The sequence below is a fragment of the Panthera onca genome, chromosome D3, assembly GCF_046562875.1.
Source record: "Panthera onca isolate mPanOnc1 chromosome D3, mPanOnc1 haplotype 2, whole genome shotgun sequence".
NCBI classification, from domain to species: domain Eukaryota; kingdom Metazoa; phylum Chordata; class Mammalia; order Carnivora; family Felidae; genus Panthera; species Panthera onca.
Genome location: NC_138350.1, coordinates 18,902,762 through 18,915,655, shown reverse-complemented (window position 1 = coordinate 18,915,655; position 12,894 = coordinate 18,902,762). Strand labels below are relative to the sequence as shown.

The 12,894-nt window shown below is 50.3% G+C and overlaps 1 protein-coding gene and 2 gene segments (V, D, J or C); all 3 read left to right on the top strand.

Moving 5' to 3' along the window:
* The window catches only part of LOC144613894 (immunoglobulin lambda-1 light chain-like), a 429,142-nt gene that overhangs the window by 182,221 nt on the left and 234,027 nt on the right, over nucleotides 1-12,894 (top strand).
* The window catches only part of LOC132675490 (immunoglobulin lambda-1 light chain-like), a 500,428-nt gene that overhangs the window by 262,046 nt on the left and 225,488 nt on the right, over nucleotides 1-12,894 (top strand). The window lies entirely within an intron of this gene.
* LOC132675035 (Ig lambda-1 chain V regions MOPC 104E/RPC20/J558/S104-like) overlaps nucleotides 1-12,894 on the top strand; it is a 333,884-nt gene that overhangs the window by 105,282 nt on the left and 215,708 nt on the right.

Here is a 12,894-nt window from a genome sequence, read left to right as displayed (position 1 = left end):
CCTTGCAGGGCTATTCTTGTGTTGAAGCAAAAGCATCTGAAAAAACATCAGATGATATTGCCTAGGGAATGATGACCAAAAGACATTATTTTTCTGTCTAGAGTTCCTCATCCTTGACCCCATATCCAAGAGATTTCATCCAGGAATGTGACACACATTGAGCTCAGTTAGATGTCTGAACCCCCTCTGCTCAGATGCCTGGACCCCTATCCTAGAAACCACCCAGCATGTTTCTGTCCCCTCATTAGAATGGGTGCTTTCCAAAATGGCTCCTCTGTTGCACAAGGGATATTTTGTGGGTCATTCCATACATCCTCTGGAATTCTAAAGGATATCTGATATCCTTAGCTGTCCCCTCAAATGTTAGCTAGATTTCCATTTATACTGAATTGGTATGTACACATCACATTAAGTGTCTGTTCAAGAATTTGTTGGACTCCTAATTGAAACAGGGCTTGAGTTCAAGAGACATGATAGGGTACCACCTTCACTTTACCAGTTTTAGCATGGCAACCCATGTCTGGCACACCTGACTGTTGTTCACTGTGTTTAAAAGCTCAGTCTTTGTCATACATTAATGTACTTAATTTTTTTTTTCACAATCCCTTTCGCATACGGCCTTTATGATGTCAAGGTATGTTCCATCAACTTCGACGAGGATTTTATCAAGAACAGATGGTGTATTTTGTCAAATATTTTTTCTGCACCTATTGAGAGGATCATATGGTTCTTACCCTTCCATTTATTAAGGTGGTGTCTCATGTTGATTGATTTGTGAATATTGAACCACTTCTGGAACCTACGAATAAATCTCACTTGATCGTGGTGAATAATTTTTTTAAGGTACTGTTTGATTTGGTTTGCTAGTATCTTCTCGAGAAATTTTGGAGCCATGTTAATCAGGGATATTGGCCTGTAATTCCCCTTTTTAGTGGGGTCTTTCTCTGGTTTTGGAATCAATGTAATGCTGGCCTTGTGGAAGGAGTATCAAGTTCTCCTTCCATTTCTATTTTCTGGAACAGTTTGAGAAAAATATGTATTAAGTCTTCTTTAAATGTCTGGAAGAATTCCCCTGGGAAGCTTTCTGGCCCTGGACTTTTGTTTGTTGGGAGATTTTGATTACTGATTAAATTTCTTTGCTGGATATAGGTCTGTTCTAATTATCTACTTCTTCCTGTTTTTGTAGTTTGCATGTTTCTAGGAAATTGCCCATTTCTCCATATTGCTCAGTTTGTTGGCATATAATTTTTCATAATGTTCTCTTAATAATTGTTTGTACTTATGTGGTATTGGTTGTGATCTCTCCTCTTTCATTTGTGATTTTATTTATTTGAGTCATTTCTCTTTTCTTTTTGGTAAGTGTGGCTAGAGGCCTCTCAGTTTTAGTAATTCTTTCAAAGAACCAGCTCTTAGTTTCATTGTCTACTCTACTTTTTTTTGTTAGCTTGTTTCTAGATCATATTTTTCTGCTCTAATATTTATTATTTTTCTTCGCTGGCTTTAGGCTTCATTTGTTGTTCATTTTTCTAGCTCCTTAAGGTGTAAGGTTACTTTGTGTATTTGCAACTCTTCTTGCTTCCTGAGGAAGACCTGTATTGCAATATACTTCCCTCTTAGGACTGCCTTTGCTCCATCCCAAAGGTTTTGGACTGTTGTGTTTTCATTTTCATTTGCTTCCATGTATTTTTTTTTAATTTATTCTTTTAATTTCCTATTTAACCCATTCATTCTTCAGTCAGGTGTTCTTTTAATCTCCATGTCTGCTCACTTTTGGCCCCACCATCACAACAACGGAGGCTTTGTTTTTTATTGCTGTTGACAACAGACCTCAGATGGCTGCTGCAGCTCCAGCTATCACAACCAAGTACAGGGAGAGAACACTGCATAATTCTACTCTGTTTCTTCCCTCACAAGAGTAAAAGTCCCCTAAAAGATCCCCACCCAAATGATACATTCAAGGGGCCAATTCTTGGCCACAGGGCCAATCTTGACGATTCAAGAGGGACTTGACAATAGCAATAGTGTGGCTTCTAAATGAATATGGAAGACGAGATACAAGTAGGAGAGGTTGGAGACTGTCTCCGGTACCAACAAAGCAAGACTTCCACTCTGCTGCAGCAGTCCTAAGATGGAAACTCTGACCCAGGGCCCGTGTCCTGTTCACACTGATTTCCCAGGATGGAATGTGTCCCAGACTAAGCGGATCTGAATTAGTGTTTGTTGGACGAGTGTTTTCCTCTGTCTTGGGAGCAGTAGCCGTCATCACACTATTGGCGACACCAGCAGCCAGTGCCAGTTAGAGGCAGTCCCTGGCTTCTGTGTAGCTTTGTGTCACGCCACAGAACCACTCCCACGGCCACCCACCTCCCCAGAGACAGGAGCAGTGATACCGCAGATGGGCCCTGCCTCCTCCTCCTCCTCCTCCTCACATGAGCCTCTTCCTACTTGCATGGATAACCTGACCTCCTCCTGCCTAGTCTTGAGGCTGACAGAGGCCCCTCAGAGAAGAGGAATTCCTTCCCTGGGGTCAGCAGTCCACGGATCAGGGAATCAGGATCTGAGCACTGGGTTCTGAATCTCCACCCGGACAAAGGATTTCACTGGGCCTCGGGCGGTCAAGTGGAGCGGCCACCAGGGGGCAGCAGAGATCACCTGGCAAAGGCCCCTGCACATGGGGAGGGTCTGGGCAACAGGGCATATGCAGGGAGGGTTAGTCATGAGACTCGACTGAAAAGTGTAGGTTGTCTATGGCATCACCTTTGACTCTGGTGTAAAATACTGGTTCAATGTCTCTCAGATTTGTCTCCTGTAGAACGTACTCCTGTCTCTAGCACAGATCCAGTAATTCCTGCCTCTCCAGCCCAGTCCACAGCTGCTTAACTCAGCCACTGTCCAACCCTGTTCAAGGTGGGTCTGCCTCTGGCATTGAGAGCCCCCTAGGCATACTGAGGCACAGCATCGATGGCCTACCCCAGGAGCTCTCCCTCAGGATACAGTCCTACAGAACTTCAATAGCTCGTTGAAACTCCATGTGCACTTGACAAGGGAGGAATTTCTTCAAGTTCTGAAGTTCCTCAACATAGACCTGGGGTAGCACACTGCATTGACCTAAGTTCCCCCAGTCACCTAGAGAGTAAACATTCTGTAATGGGTTCACAAAAGACAGACAGAGGTGCCTGGATAGCTCAGTCGGTTGACCATCCAACTCTTGATTTTGGCTCAGGTCAGAATCTCACAATTCACAAGGCCAAGCCCTGCATCAGCTTCATGTTTGTAGGTTGAGCCTGCTTGGGATTCTGTCTCTCCTTTATCTCTCTCTCTCTCCCCCTCTCTCTGCACCTCCCCTGCTGATGTGTGCTCTCTCTCCCTCTTTCTCTCTCTCAATAAATAAGAAAACCTAGAATAAAAAAGACAGAAACAAAATGTAGACAGATTCCATCCTTGAACTCTGCTGTGTTGACACCCACTCAGGAGCCAGGCAAGGACAGGGAGAGGGATGGAGTGTGTGCCCCAGACTATGGGATCACAGGGTGAAGCATATCCTTTGGGCTGAGGGTGGGTGTGCAGGGGCTGCCCCTCCCATCTCTGTGTCCCTTGGGGCTGAGCCCATTTCTGAAGCCACAAGGCTCCTCAGCAGCATCCCCTGAGCCCTGGCTGATTTGCATGAACAGCAGGTGTCTCCAGCAAGGGGATAAGTCAGGCCTGGGAGGAACCCTGCCCAGCCTCAGGACCTCAGGGAACAGAATCGAGGCACCTCCACCATGGCCTGGACCCCTCTCCTCCTCGGCCTCCTCGCTCACTGCACAGGTGCTGTGCCCAGGCTCACACCCACCCCAGGCCCAGGGTTCTGGGACAAGCCTGGTCCTGACTCTGAGCTCAGCAGGGGAGTCTCAGTGGGGACAGGATGCTCAAGACACTGCTGTGGGATGGGGGGCTGGTGGGGTGATAGCCCCCCACTGTGTTCACTGATCTGTGTGAGCCCTGAAGGGCTGCACCTGCCCAGGGAAAGGAGAGGGGGGTGGTTCTCACTTGTTCAAAGGCTCCATCCACCAGGCGGGCCCATGGGTCCCAGGGACTAAGATGACAGCAGAGTGGACACTGGGGCCTAGAGAATCACTGGAGCTTAAGCCAGGCAGGTGGGAGTGTTCAGGGGATGACACCCCAGGCTGGAAACCCACCTCTCACCTTCTCTCTTGCAGGCTCCATGGCCTCCTACGTGCTGACTCAGCCCCCGTCAGTGTCAATGAACCTGGGAAAGACAGCCAGGATCACGTGTGGAGGAAACAACATTGGAAGTAAATATGCTTACTGGTACCAGCAGAAGCCAGGCCGGGCCCCGATGATGATTATCTATGATGATAGCAAAAGGTCCTCAAGGACCCCTGACCGATTCTCAGGTACCAACTCGGGGAACACGGCCACCCTCACCATCAGCGGGGCCCAGGCCGAGGACGAGGCCAACTATTACTGTCAGGTGTGGGGTGGCAATAGTGATGCTCACAGTGATACAGGCAGATGGGGAAGTGAGACACAAACTCTTTCCCCATCTGTGTCACACTCTCCTCCATCCCCTGGAGGCTTGTGGACAAAGCAGAGTGGGTCTGGTCAAAGTTCCTGGAGCTGAGGTCCCCAGGTTGCCCCCTCCCTCACAGCCCTCTAGGACAGGGATGGTCACAGAACATATGTATAGCTGACAACACTAGGCTTCCCTGGTTCTCTGGGCCTGGGACTGAACTGAGGTCACAGCATAGGGGGAGAAAAGACACAAAAGACTTTTGTCCAGTGGTCATCATCTCTGCATTTCCATGGGGTGGTCGTGGGCTACTGCTCATGCAACTGACCAAAATTAGAGCCCCAAATTTCCCAGCTCACCTGAGGTCTTGAAGCCCTGATGCCATGAGTGCACCTACTTCCACCTGAGTGGAGCAGACGGGTGCAGTAGACACTGGGGCATTACCCACATCCCCCCTTCTGGGCTCATGTCCCCACCCATTGCTGCCTAGAGCCCCTGACAGCTCATAGGGGTGATCCTCCCTGGGAAGAGCTCTTGGTTCAGAAACTGACTCCTTAGGATATGGCCCTTCTCAGAGAGGTTCAGGCAAATGATCTCTTGAAGCCTAGATCCAAGGCCCTGCCTCAGTTCCAATGTCCTAAAGGGTCCCCATTTTAGAGCTCCCTGCAGGAATGACGCCTCATCTGATGTTCCACACCATGTGGGTCGCTCTCCTACTCCCCAGTCTGGCTTCACTTATTCCAATTTCTTACACATGCACTTCTTCATCTCAGAGTCTCCTTCCAGGAACCCAATCCAGGATGGCTGGCATCCCAGACACGGTCCTGAGAGACCTGAGGAGGCCACTATATACACACAAAGTTGGGCTTTCTTCTACAAAACCCCAGTGTGCATGTCCAGTCTCCAGACAGATAGGATTGTTTCTTGTATTTTTAACAATGAGAAACATTTTAAACAATGAGAAAAGATGCAGACACACTAGATGCTCTGGGTTTTGACAGACAGTAAGAGAGTCACATCCATCCTGCGGGTGAATGGGGGACATTGGGGCGGTTGCCTCCTTCTACAAAGTGACCAGAAGATACACAACCATGGGAGTGAGACACAAAATGGGTGCTGCCTCACTTCCACCCCCCAAATCATGCACAGGAATCTCTCTTTATACCCACCCTAACCAGAAATATAGACAGAAAACATTTCTGTGAAATACAGTTCAGCCTGACACTTAATACGCCACCACAGTCAACCCTTGTCCACATGAAATCCACCCAGATGCACGCAAACCAAGTCCGTAGACGTAGGGAATATCAGTAACCATGGTCCACCTGATATGATGAAACTATCCCATGACAACCACATATATGCTCACCCTGCCCCCTAAACAGGATAGGAAAGACACTTTTGTCTGCTAGGGATATTTATTTTTGTCCTAGACGATTTGCTATCCTATAACTTCAATATTGAGATATAAAGTTACTTACTGTTCACACATTTGATGTTAGATGATAATGAGACGACACAGAGAAGAAAATGAACACATACGATTACTATATATCCAAACACATTCCTACAACATAAGGAAGAAACACTTGTTCCATTTAACCTGCTCATTTCTTTTTTTTTTTAATTTTTTTTTTAACGTTTATTTATTTTTGAGACAGAGAGAGACAGAGCATGTAACCTGCTCATTTCTACAGCTACCCTGTGGTTAGAGTGGTGTCTATAACTACCTTCGTCACCACCCACTCGATATCCCTCTTTCCACAGCAAACATCCCAGCCAGTTAGCACAACTAAGCCTTCATTCAAGAAAGTTAGTCCATCGTCAGACCTGCTGAATTGGATTGTGGTGCATTGATGACTATAATGCAGACCCAGGGAATATTAGGGGATCTTCAGAATCCATACACACTCCTTCTTGTCACAGTTGTGCACTAGAAATGCAACTCCCCATGATAATCACCGTGAATTACCACAGGAAGTACCCCCCACATTTCCTGATGATTCACCCCAGGAGGTGCCTAAAGCAGACAAGGCACACTGCCTGCCTCCAGAGCTGTGCAGACCATATTCCCGGAGATATCACCCCATCCACAGCACACACTCCATGTGTCTGGTGAAAGAGTCTAATCTTAAATCATTCCTTCCACATCACTACAGGGACTAGCCCTTGAATCGAACTTGCTTGACCAGGTCAGGACAGTTAAGCCCCATGTTCCAGGTGGCCAGAAAGGACCTGGGGAGACCAGGAGAGGAAGTGACATTTTCCATGGCCTAGACCCCTAGACTGCGATGCTCAGTGAGCACACAGTCCCCTGAGGAGGGGGGTCTCCGCAAGATGCAGCTGCAGCAGGTCGGGGTGGAGTCCGGGCATCTGCATGCGGAACAGCTCCCAGGGCCCTGTGGTGTTGATCCTCCCAGGACCACACTCTGCGTGGCTTCACGCCTGCTCCCCTGCTCCCAGCACAGGTGAGAGGCCCACAGGGAGGCACAGTGTGAGGCACAGATACCCTGCTGTCTCCCATCCAGGGCCTGTGGGGATGGGGCCCTGCCCTCACCCCTGTCCACGTTGCTACCCTGGTTAGGGCTGGGATGAGTCCATACTGACCCAGCCTCCCTTTCTTTCTCCAGGCCCCTCTCCTCTCCTCTCTTATAGACTCTGTGTCTCTCCTGACATGAAGTAGACTCCCCCTGTGTCACAGGCCCTGGTCAGATACAGGGTCCCCAGCTCTGAAGATAAGTTAATGCGTGAACATGCATCTTGGTACCAGCAAAATTCAAACCAGGTCCACGAGCTGGATATACGTGCAGATAAGAGCGGTTCCAAATGTGATTTTGAGGATGGAACTTAGGGACACGCCACCCCCGAGGGCCCCCCGGAGGGCCCGACAAGACTGATCATTTCTGTACTACATAATGTGGCAGTGGGAGTGCCTGGCAGTGACTCAGATGACACAGAAGAATGGTGCACAAACACTCCTCCAAGGCCTGGCTCTCACTCTCACCTGCCCTCTGATCAGGTGTCCTCCCTGGTCCTGGCCCAGCCCCTTGCAACATGAGAGATTCTAGTAGGTTCTTTGGCCTCCTGTCTGTGTTTATCCTACTGAACAGTGGTGAAGGAGAGGGGGCTATTTTGACTATGAGGACTGTAGTCAGGTTTTTTAGTAGATAATAAAGGTTTAGGATGTCACTATACAACACATGGGCCCCAGTGTAATCACGTGTCACTCAGGAGGGGAGGCAGCTGTCTCAGTATGTCCTGCGGGCACTCCTCTTGTCCTGGGTACAGGCAGCCTGGATGGGCCCCGTGTGCTGTGTCACCCCTAGTTCCTGGATGAGACGTCCCCACATCTTGAAGAGCTACCTGAGGCTTCATGAAGAGAGGACCAGGACCCTCCTGCCCCTGGCTCTGCCATCCTCAAGTTTTACAGAAACTGGGGAAAGTGCAGACACTACCTTGTGTCCCACCTGGGGACTTTCACCTGGCACCATTGAACTCCCACTGTCCCAAATCCCATTACATGCACCAAGCAGGTCTGACCCTTAGCTGAGGTCAGACCCACCATGGACTCACACCTCTCACCCCACCCCATGCTGACCCCGTGTAGGGCCTCATCTGAATTTGGGCCTCTGCTGTCGCTATGAGGGGACAGAACTTTTCCAAGAATTAAAATACATTAGTATCACGAAGTGAATTTCTCTCCTTGATTCTTTGACTTCTGGTTTTGAAACTGATTTTTAGAGCAATTGCATTAGGTCAAAAGAACAGATGAGGAATTTATTAAGAAGGAAAAGAAAACGCTTTCACTATTTCCACCTCTGGCTTTTGGTGGAGCGATACGTTCATGGGAGTGGGGAGACACAGGAAAGAACATCATTTTCTCCTCAAAAATTATGGAAAGTACCATTGGAATATTTCATCTAAAATTTACTGATTGACATAATGAACTAGAAAGACAATCTTTGGTTGGATTTCCAGAGATTTTTCAGGTTAAAGGATCATGAGAAGGTCACTCTGGAGAATGATAATCGGGAGATTCTCACTTTAGCCTTTCTCATCAACATAACAATGAATGGGCTGGCACCTCCTTGGTCCCAAGTGGCCCTGTGGCCAATCGCAGCAACACCCCCCCACAAGCAACTGCACTTGAGAGGAAGAAGCTATCTCCTTTAGGACCTGGAAAGTTCTGGCTTAGGTCGTCCCTCATCCCCTCTCAGCCTGGGTGGCCTTCCTCACCTGGTGCAGGTAACTGTTGCTGCCTTGCACCTGCCAGCCTCTGCTCTTCTCTCTACCTCTCCAGGGACTGGGGACCCATGCCCTCTCCCAGCCTCCCTTCCCTCTCAGATGCACCCCCCTTCATGCTCCTGCTCAGCTCAGCTAGCAGTGGGGTGTTGGAGAAAGCAGTGATAGGTAATCTACGTGGGACCTCAGACAGGGCACCAGGACCAGAGGCACATGTAGCACCCTAGTCTACCTGAGGCTTTAGGAAGGCTTTAGACCTCTATGTGTCCAATAACTGCCAGGAGAAACTGACTTAGTACCTGGAAATGGCCTCTTACCACACCTGACCACATGCCTCTGTACCCAGAATGCTCACCTCAGGAGAAACTCAACACTGAGTTCCCTGAACTCAGGTGGAATCCCAGGTCCCTCTGGTTGTCCTGTTCTTTGAGATTCTCTAACCACCATGCCTGCCGCTCCTCTATTGCACCCACTGGAATATTCCCCCACGCATCTCACCTCTTGTTACTCCCCCCCCCCCGACCCCTGCAGCTCCAGAGTTCCCTCTTCAATACAGACTGTGTCTTATTCGTACAGAATTCCCACGATGGAATATGTGCCAGACCAATTTGGGTCTAAATAAGTATCTGCTGGGTGGATACTCTTCTGTCTCTGTCTTTGGGGCATTAGTACCCAGTCACCATCCCTCCATACACATCAGCCCTGCATCCACAGTTGGCACCAATAGGAGCCATCTCCTGAGTCCTTGACCCCATCTCCAAGATGCAGTACCACCTGCATGACCTCCCACCAGCCAGAGACAGGTGCAGGGGCGCATCATTGACACCTGTGCTCTCCTCCTCCAAATGAGCCTGTTCATGTTTTCATGGGTACTCTGGGCCCCTCATGCCAGAATATGAGGCAGGCAGGAGCCATGCATAGAAAGGTCATTCCTCACCGGGGCAAGAGTCCATGGAGCAGGAATTAGCACCTGAGCTGTAGGTTCTGAATCTACACTTTACAAGGGAGGTCCCTGCACCTCCAGCAGCAAGAGTGGAGTGGCCACCAGGGGGCAGCAGAGATCACCCGCCAAAACCATCTGCAGATGGGGAGGGTCTGGGCATCAGGGCTTCTAATAGTCAGTGGGGGGTAGTAACCAGGACCTGGGACTTTCAGTCACTTGTCATTTGCTTACAGTGTCATCCTTCACTTTCAGGTACAAATTTCAGGGTATATGTGTGATGGACTCTGCTCATGGAGACACTGCTTATTTCTCTAATATGGGTCCAGGCACTTTGTCTCCCACCAGCAAGAACTTAGCGAACCCTCACGAGACTGAAGTTCTGTCACTGTCCACAAACACCTGTTCTCCCTGTGATCACAGTTCCCCCCTCCATCCTCTGTGCTGATAGCCCGTGCCAGACACAAATGTCAGGCCCAGACTATGATACCAGAGATTGAGTCAGATTCCCCTGAACTGGGGATGAGCCTGCGTAAGACCCCCCCACCCCGTGTCCCCTGGGGCTGAGGTCTTCTCTGAAACCACAAAGATCCTCAGTAGCAGCCCCTGAGGTGGCTGATGCATAACCTCCAGGTCTCCCCAGGAAGGGATAAGAGGCCAGGAGAGAATCCTGCCCGGCCTTGGGCCTCGGGAGCAGATTCGGGAGACCTCCACCATGTTCTAGACACCTTTCCTCCTCAGCCTCCTTGGCCACTGCACAGGTGCTGCACCCAGCTCACACCCACCCCAACTCAGGGTCATGGACAAGCATGGCCCAGACTCGGAGCTCAGCATGGGCTGCCTGTGGGGCAGGATGCTCATGACCCTGCTGCAGGATGAGGAGCTGCAGGGGTAAAATCCCCTCACTGTGCTCACTGGCTCCGTGTGAGCCCAGATAGACTGCCTCTATGCAGAGAAAGACTTGTTTTTCAATTTGTTCAAAAGCCACATCAACCGGCCAGGCCCATTGGATTCTGGGAACGAGATTGATGAGAGAGGGCAAACCTGGGGTTTGCAGAGAATCCCTGGAGCTCAGGCTAGGTAGGTGGGGGGCTCCTGGGGATTGGACCAGATCTGGAAGCCCACCTCTCCTTTTCTCTCTCACAGGCTCCATGGCCCCTACAAGCTGACTCAACCCCCTCGCTGTCAGTGACTATGAAGGAGACGGCCAGGATCACACGTGGGGGAAAACACATGGGAAGTACATATGTCCACTGGCACCAGCAGAAGCCAAGCTAGACACCCCTGGAAATTATCTATCATTACAGCAACCTGCCCTCAGGGATCCCTGACCAATTTTCAAGTTCCAACTCAAGGACCAGGCCATCCTGACCATAAGCGAGGCCCAGGCCCAGGGCAAAGCTCACTGCCACTCTGCCACCTACCATGGCAGTGGGAGCAGTTTTCAGTGACTCACAGTGACACAGACAGGTGAAGGGGGACCCAAACCTGCTCCCCCAGCCTGGCTCACACAGCTCGCCCTGGTCACACCCAGCGGGACAGAGCCTTCCACACAGAGACTGGCCCTGCCCTCACTCCCCCAGCGATGGAGCCAGTCCTCAGTCCTGTCCGGGTTCTGTCTTCTCCATGGCAACCTGAACAGGCATGCTGATGGGCAGGTGCCCGTTCCCAAAAGATCACCCGAAAACCACTTCATCCCGCGCACCAAGTCCGTTAGTGCTCAGGAGAAAACCCCCAGGCAGAGTCTCAGGAACGTCTCAGGCAGGTGAGGGGAGTGTGTGCAGGGTTTCAGGATGTGCACATGAGGGGCGTGAGACAGGTCTTTCAAGGAAGGAGCAGCCTGACGTGGGTCACTTCTGTGACATAACAGCATAGGACTGGTGGACCCTCTCAAGGGGGCAGTCATCAAACCATCTTGATCAGTAAACTTTTATTTAATAAGCTGTCTGTTTACCCAGATGAGAATGTTTGCCCAGGGGAGCAAACTGTTTAGCTCCTAATGCATTTTCCAGTGCCCTGAGTGATTATTTACATCCTTACCCTTCTGGGCAAGGATTTCTAGATCTAATAGACACCCTGCCACAGGTGGTCTCAGTCCTCAGATCCAAACATGAGGGACAAAATGAAAACGAAGAAGTTCATTGAACTCCAGAGGGAAGACACAGACCTCTCCGTGGGCAGGGACGGGAGATGTAGTGTCTGAGGACCAGACCTACGGGACCTCCTGCCCATGTGGGGGTCACCCCGAGAGCGTGGAGGGATAGGTTGCAGATGGAGGGAGCCCAGAGAACAGGTGCCCACGCTGGACCGAGCTCCAGGGAGAGACGGAGCCTGGCCCGTCCCTGGTCCAGCACCTCCACCAGCATGTTCAGACTTCTCCCTCCGTCTCTCAGGCAGCCCCTCTCTCTCCCTGATCTTTTTTTCTGCCCCTCAATTCCATGCTCTCTCCTTTCTCTGCCCACCTTGCACCATGGCTATCCCCACTGCATACCCCAGGACACTCCCTCGGCCCCATGCCCAGGCCCTGCAGAGGAGGCCAGGCCAGGAACACTGTCAAAAGCTTCAGCATTCAACTGTGTAGAACATTCCTGCAGAACTCAGCCTTTCTCTGTGACTTTCATTTCTACCAATACTAACAGCCTCAGGACCTTGATGGACCTTCTGACCTCAGCTGAGAAAGCAAACCCTAGAGACATGGGCCAGAAGAAGAACCATGTGACAGACATTGAACTGTCATAGGAGACTCTTCCCAGAATAAAGGATTTATTGCCCCCCTAGGCAGAGCTGCATCTGTCTGTAATGACACTGGGCACAACAGAGAGGGAGAGAGGCTTGAATAAATGTTGACCCAGTGATGATGATGTCACAGGGAAGAGCTTTGGCAGCACCCTCTATAGAGGCCCTAAAATAGTGACAGTCACCTGGAGAATTGTTTGTGGCAGTGATTGTGGGAACATGGGGTAGGAACCCTATTTTCTGTTTTTATGGGTCCTAATTCTGTCAAAACCTCCATTGGCATGGTTAGAGGGCTAATGAGGGCTGGTCCTTTTCCACCTGAGCAGGCTCTGCCCTTGAAGGATAAGAGGGTCTGGGAGAGCCGTGCCCTGTTGTGGGGTCCCAGGAGGCAGATCTCTCAGGCATCTCCTCCATGGCCTGGATCCCTCTCCTGCTCCCCCTTCTTACTCTGTGCACACGTGCT